Consider the following 7,097-nt stretch of genomic DNA (forward strand, 5'->3'; position numbering starts at 1 on the left):
AAGAATTTATGAAGTTCACGCCGCCACCACGGTTCCCGATAAAAGCAACGTTCCGATGCTGCATCTGACCACGTACACCCCGCCGGGGTACATCCACGCTGACTTCCTGGCGGAAGCTGTCACTCGTCGCCCTACTGTTCTTTTGGATTTTATCTGCACCGAAGTTTCGTGCGAGGATCGCGATTGAGCCGTGCCGAGCTCAAATTCTCCCGTCGGGTTCGGAATTGACCGTCGTTGGCGAGCGGTTACCCTTTATCAACAAGGATAACAAGTGACCACAAAGTTTTCCGTTCCCTCCCCGCACCCTGCTTGGTTCCCTTCACTTCAAGCAAATTTTCGTGCTGAGCGAAATTCGACCACTGCCGAGCTGAACATTCCGATCACCTTTAATCCGGTGGCCGTCGAGATAGAACCGGAGGAATTGTTCCCCGTTGTTCCCGCTGACGGTCGTTGTGATGCGCATGTTTAATAAATAAATAAATCAAAACTCGCAAATTCTTTTTACTTGGTTTATTTTTGCGGATGTAACGGGATAAGCGGTAATAACAACCTGCGTGTGGATTATTTAAATTTGGGATATATTTTAAGGCTATGATTGAGAAAAAATTGTTAGATGATATGAAAACAGCATCCGGAACATGATGTACGGTTTGTCGAAGTGCTCTTCCTTCTCCTTGGTCCTCTACGCATTCGCTGAACACCACATCGCCTGCGGCGGGGCGATGCGTGCCATACACTTGGGACCGAGTAGACCCTCCCCAGTGCTTGTGAAACTCCTCGTACCGGTTGTTGAAGTTGGGCTTGACATGTTGATAGTTTCGACTAGCTTGCCGAGGCTGGCTCGGTCCGAGTTTTCGACCTGGGTGAGCGCGACGCAGGTGCACATCTTGCGGTTCATGAGCATTCCGAGGTGGGACTTGCCTTGATCATGCAGTACGGGATGCCAATCTCGTGGCACAGGGCCGGCAGATAAATCACCAGCTCAATGGAGGCGACGTTGTGCTAAATGACCTGGGCTGGGCTTTCTTTTGCTCGACTAGCTTGACAAAATTGTTGGCACACTGGCGCAGCCGGTTCGTTTATCTGGCGGGCGGGGCCTCCTTGCCGGCGTCCTTTGCCTCGGCCTTGGCCTTCAAACGCTGGATCTTGACGAACGAGTTTTCCGGACAGAAATTCTTGAGCAGCTGAACAGCTGCTGGCCGGTGTGCTGTCCAGCGTCTGCGAGAGCCGCCTTGTGGCGTTCAATGCAGATGTAGGACCAGCGTAGGAACCGGGACAGGTCACGCTCGGGTTGCACTTTCTGGCCGATTCCTTCTCTAGTTTGTTTGTAAATAATGATGAATTTGACGTTTCTGGAAGTGTTGCCATGTTTTCCATTTTTTCTCTGATTCGGAGTGTCAAAATGGTGCGCGATGGTGCGCGAGAGTGCGTCAAGTGTGTGGAGGTGTGGAACGCCGTGCACGCACGGCGTGCTGAGTGTCCAACTCCTGCTTACAACAGTTTTTGCAATTCCGAAAAACGCTTATTTAATGGAATTTTATGTCAAACATTCATGTGTTTAGTAAATTCATCGTTCAAAACAAAACAATATTGAAAATTGTTACTTTTCGATACTAGTGCTGAAAAGTTCAACTTTTCAGCACTGTTATTGAAAGGTATAAATTTCCCATTCTGTTATTTTTGGTAGGGAGAAGTAGGCCGTTTCGTTTCTCCAGAAGGACAGGAAAAGTTGATAGTTTCGCAGTGGAATTGCAAAAAGACATTTTGAATACTCCAAAAAAACCAAACCATTGTGACAAAAATTAACCAGAATCATAACTTTACAATGGACATAATCGTTTATTTTTGAATAAGTTTTGCGTTAACTTTTGATTAATAAAAAATATTCTGAAAATATTTGTCAAATGCACTTTTCATTTTCAAATAGATTGAAATATTCAAGGGAAAAAAATAAAATTTAAAAAAAAGTAGAATTGAGAAAATTCGGAAATTGTACAAAATATTACAAAATTAAGCAAGAGTTGGAAAATAACTTTCAAACAAGTATGCTTGGGATTCCCGACTTTTTGACAAAAAATCTAGAATTTCCGACTTTTTCCCGATTTTTGATGATTTTTTTCCAGCTTGAGTGGCCACCCTGTATTTTGTGATCACTTTTCTTTTCAATAAAACAAAACAAAATTGTTTGAGTTGTTGCATTGTTAATATTATTGAAAAAGTGACCTTCTACTGCGTGAACCGTACATTTTTAAATCAGTCATATAATCAGTTAAAATCAATTGGTTCTTTTTAGTTTTGGGTTTGAGCTTTTTGTTTCCTATTTTTAAAAAAAGCAATTAATACGCTGTTTTTTTTTCTTTAGGATTAGGCTATTTTGTAGAGCATAAATCTTCATTAATTGCTATAATTTAAAAATTATACTTAAAAAATGATTCCTATCACATGTTTATAAATATTTTTCTCTAGAATTTTAAGAATTGAGTTGAATTCTCAAAATGTGTACTTTTTTATTTGGGTTTTCAAGGCCTTTTGCGATAGAGTTTAGGATGGTGCAAAATGTGATAGCGGCCAAGCAAGATTTTTGTCCAAAATTCTCACTGGGGGAGATATGATTATTAAGAAAATATGAATTAAAAAAAGATTTTTGAATAAAAAGAAGAAATATAAAATGATTTTTACATGTAAGATTTTTTTGAAAAATGTTTTTTTCAAATGATAGTTAGTTTGCTGGAAAAAAAAAATATAGAACGATTTATTTTTTTTAATTATGAAAAAAGATAGATTTTTTTTAAAAAATATATGATTTTTGAAAAAATAAACTGAAAATATTGCCTAGTAAAATTCAAAATTTATTTTATTATGCAAAATCAAATTTACAATCGATACTGTCTTAGAAATCCTGACCAACATTTTAAAATTCAGCATTTCAAAAAAAAAATTGAAAATCTTACATTAGGACCTTTTGAAAATTAAATCTAGAAAAAAATCAATCAAAAGTAGGGGAAATTCTCGTATGTTTGGCAGGTTAAACACTCGCTCCTAACTCCATCCAATTGGCTGATTTTCACTATTTAAACAACTATTTTTGCAAAACTTTTGATAGAAACTTGCTTGCTCATTTCTTATTGTGCTATTTATCACTCGATTTCAGTTGAAAACGCTTTTAATTAGTTTCAATGGAATGTCAAAGTTCTGACCTGCCAAAATTAGAGGCACGCTGGAATTAGATGCTCTTCCCCTAGTTTGTTTTTTTTTGCAATAATTTCAATTTATGCAGAAAAAAACCTTTATATTAAACACTCCAGTACCAGTAACTCCGGTAACTCGCTAAAGATGCATTTTGTAGTCTCCTTGAACATATTTAAAAAAATATTGAAAAAAACATTTTTCAAAAATCTAAAACTAAATCTTAAAATAGTCAAGAGACACATTAATTCAAAATTGAAATATAAAAAGGTTGTTTGCGAAACTCGAGAATTACTTTTCAAAATTTAATATGTGTCAAGCACTTCTTTATGCCTTGACCTTGATTTCTAAAAATCAGGTCTATTATTTGTAATAAATTTTGTTGCAACCACCTATAAACTGTGACGAACTTTTTAAATTCCCTCGTGGAAATTAAACTGAAAAATCATTTTTTTTTTTTTGCAATTTTATTATTTTAAATAAAGTCCAGACTCGATTAATCGAAGGCCTCGGCAAATTTTTTCTTCGGATAATCGAAACTTCAGATAATCGAATCAAGAAAAAAATGTATTTATATTTTTATAAATTCACAGACTTATCATAGAAAATTTCTAAAATTATTAAAAAACAATAATTCTGGTTGAAAAAACTAAGGGCTTAAGTTCCCTAATTTGATTTAAAAAGAATGAATTAAAAACGTTGGAAAATGCTTATTTCCAGTATATAGTGTATATGAGATATCATCAAGTTTTAACATGAATTTATTGACTGTAAATTTAACATTTCATTTTGGACACAAAACAAAAAATAAAAAATAAACAAATAGAATTTTTTGTTCAAATAAAATCAATAAAAAAAATCATTTTCAAGACGAAAATATTATTTTGAAATTTGTTTGGCAAGTTGAGTACAACAAATCAAATTCACTTTTCACTCTTCTCAAAGAATGTCTCAGCAACTCGTTTTTCCCCTCTCCACGCCAAAGCATGCAAACTCCCCCAAAAACGCTCATTTTCATATACAGTGGAACCTCTCGTTGTCGATATTGAAGGGACCGTCGAGAGAGGGAGTTATCAAATTATAGAACGTTAAATCAAAGCAATCTTCTTGAAGGGACTGAAAATTTCATTGACAGCTGGAGCAATATTGATATCGAGAAGATCGACAGCCAGAGAGTCCACTGTATGTAGATTTCGTCCGAAATCGTGGATTGCCATGATTTGTGGCCGACTCGCGCGCAGTAATCCGTTTTATTGACCTCCTTCCCGACCATCATCCTTCATCCATCCACCGTATTTTTTGCTTCTTTCGTTAATCCTCCAAAACTATAGCTTCCCCCCAACTAATCCACTAATAAATGTTTATGCTGATTTGCTAATTTTGGCTGTGCCACATCGATTAGCCCATCCGTCGTCGTCGACCTTTTTTTTTTTGCTCAGTGCAGTCGTAGTAGCCTTTTCCTTTTTCACTAAAATTTTCCGTTGTTTTCCCTTTCCCCCCTTCTTTTTTCTTCGCGATAACGCGCTGATCCTTTCGCCTTTTTTTTCTTTTGTCCGTTTCTTCCACGGTCCTGCCAAGTCACTGAACCGAAATCTGAACGCGCGTAAATCACCCTCCCGGCTTGTCACATTTTTGCTCCTTCTTCTGTTGACCATGGGCCCTCTTCCCCTTGACACTGAAGCGAGCGCTCACCATGGTTCCCGCAGGATCATGGCCATCCTCGACGATGACCTCCATGGTCACACACCGCAGAATTCTTCACGGCAGGATCGATAAATGACTTTTCTGCCAAAAATTTTCGTGGGGGAAATTTCGGGCCAGCGCCAACTACGCGATTTTCGTTATTTGTTGGTTATCCCCGAAAAAAAAAGAAGAAGAAACCGAGAGAACCATTTAACTCCGGCGACCGCCCGCACCAGACTACTAGGATTTCTGGCTGGCTGGCTGGTCGACATCGACGAGGACTCCTCTCTTTGCGGTGTGCCGGGACCCACCTCCGGCACCGAACCCACCACTAGATCCGGTTCCACAGAAGGGGCGCAGGGGTTCCGAAGTCTGATTTTTTATCGTTCTTTATTTTATGGCGATATTTTTTTCATTGATAGTTAAATAAGTTAAAATTTAGTATTGCAAAAATTAAGAATAATTTTTTTAAGTTCGTAAATAATTGGATTCAAGTTTTCATGTATTTTTTTATGATTTGAAAACAAGTTGAAAAGGTATGCAAATGTAATTTTAATGTCTTGACCACTCTCATTTTTTTATTTGTTTTTCTTGTAAAATGTATTTTTGAGTATTTTTGAGAATAAATTTTATAACGTTTCAAATGCTCTTAATCGAATAAAGCCTATGTAATAAAACGCTGAACATGAGGCCACAGATCAGTAAAAAAAGTTAAACCATAGGAAAATTTCATTAATTGATTTTTTTTATCAAATTTGTGACAGTTGTATATCTGAAAACAAGCATAAAGGTAAACTTTTGCTTTTAAAAAATTAGTGTAGCTTCCAACATTAATAAAATTTTAAATATAAAATCATGAATTTTATTCATGACAAAGTGCTTATTTTTCACAAGCAAATTTTATAAATCATTTTCTTATTTTAAATGTAATTACAGTTCAATCATGAATTGATTTTTTTCTAATTCTGATTGGAAAAATTAAGAAAAATTACATAATATAGTTTTGAAAACTATAGTTACCACATCAACAAGATACAAAAACCAATGATCTAGTTAAAATCATGTTTTAAAAAATGTACTAGCCTTATCATTAATTAACGATAATTTTCATATGCATGCTAAAATTATTTTTCCCAGATTTCTATGATAGTTTGAATAAAAGCATCTAAAAATATATATTTTTTGAAGTTCTTCAAAATTGTTTTTTTAATCCAATAGTAAAAACAAATACTGAACACTATAAATACAAATACAATACAAATAAGTGAAACAAGAAAAACATAAAACAAGAAAAGTTAAGTTTTTTGTAGAACAAAAGTTACTCAAAATAACCTCAACTCGGGAAAAACAAAAAATGTTCGTTAAAAATTGCCATTAGAGGGTTAACTTTTAATCTAATTGGATGTCAATAAAAAAACCATATTTTCTCAAAAAGTTCAAAAAAATACTCTATTTCAATAATTGACAAAATTTCACAATATTTATTGTGACTTTTACTTTACTATTGCTTGAACATATTTAAAAGTATAGGGGCAAAGCTTTTATAAGAAATCATCTGATAGCATTATTACAGAGTAAAAATTTTGGGAAAATTCATAAGCAAAAATGTCATTTCCAGCAATCGAATCCACAAATTTTGTATCGAGCTGTCAACGAATGCTGAAATTTCAGCAAGTTTTCATTTACTGAAAAATTTAGTTAGGCAGATATCAGTAAATATAAATAATTTTTATTTTAAAAATAAATAAAAAATAAATAATAAAAATTCTACAAAAAAAAATATTTTAACTCCAAAACGTCAGATAAACTATCTTAATTTAGAAAACTTTTGATGTTATTCAATTTATTCCTCCTTAACCTTCCCTTTCTTGAATGTTAGGTAGATTTTAGTCTGACAAATTTTTACAATTTTTTTATCGGTACTTGGTCAGATTTTTTTAAGTTTCGGCCTGGCATTAAAAATTAGGTCAAAAAATTGTTTGACTTTTTTGAAAAAATTCTAAAAAATTAGCATTTTTTTCTAAAACTAAACATGGTCAATCAAAATTATAGTTATTGTAATGTGGGTATCAAGGATGTCAGATGCACAGATTTTTCTATATTTCACAGACATTTGAGCTTGTGTCAGACATTTACTGAGGTGCCCAGACTTTTAAGAAACTTCATTAAATTAATATTTTGTAAAAATATCAACCGAAACTTATTTTGTTAGTTGTCTAATGCCTAAA

General features: G+C 34.5%; 1 pseudogene; it reads right to left on the reverse strand.

Moving 5' to 3' along the window:
* Positions 1 to 524: 524 nt before the first annotated feature.
* On the reverse strand, positions 525 to 4,923 carry LOC119771127 (annotated as a pseudogene).
* Positions 4,924 to 7,097: the final 2,174 nt, after the last annotated feature.

The sequence above is a fragment of the Culex quinquefasciatus genome, chromosome 1, assembly GCF_015732765.1.
Source record: "Culex quinquefasciatus strain JHB chromosome 1, VPISU_Cqui_1.0_pri_paternal, whole genome shotgun sequence".
NCBI classification, from domain to species: domain Eukaryota; kingdom Metazoa; phylum Arthropoda; class Insecta; order Diptera; family Culicidae; genus Culex; species Culex quinquefasciatus.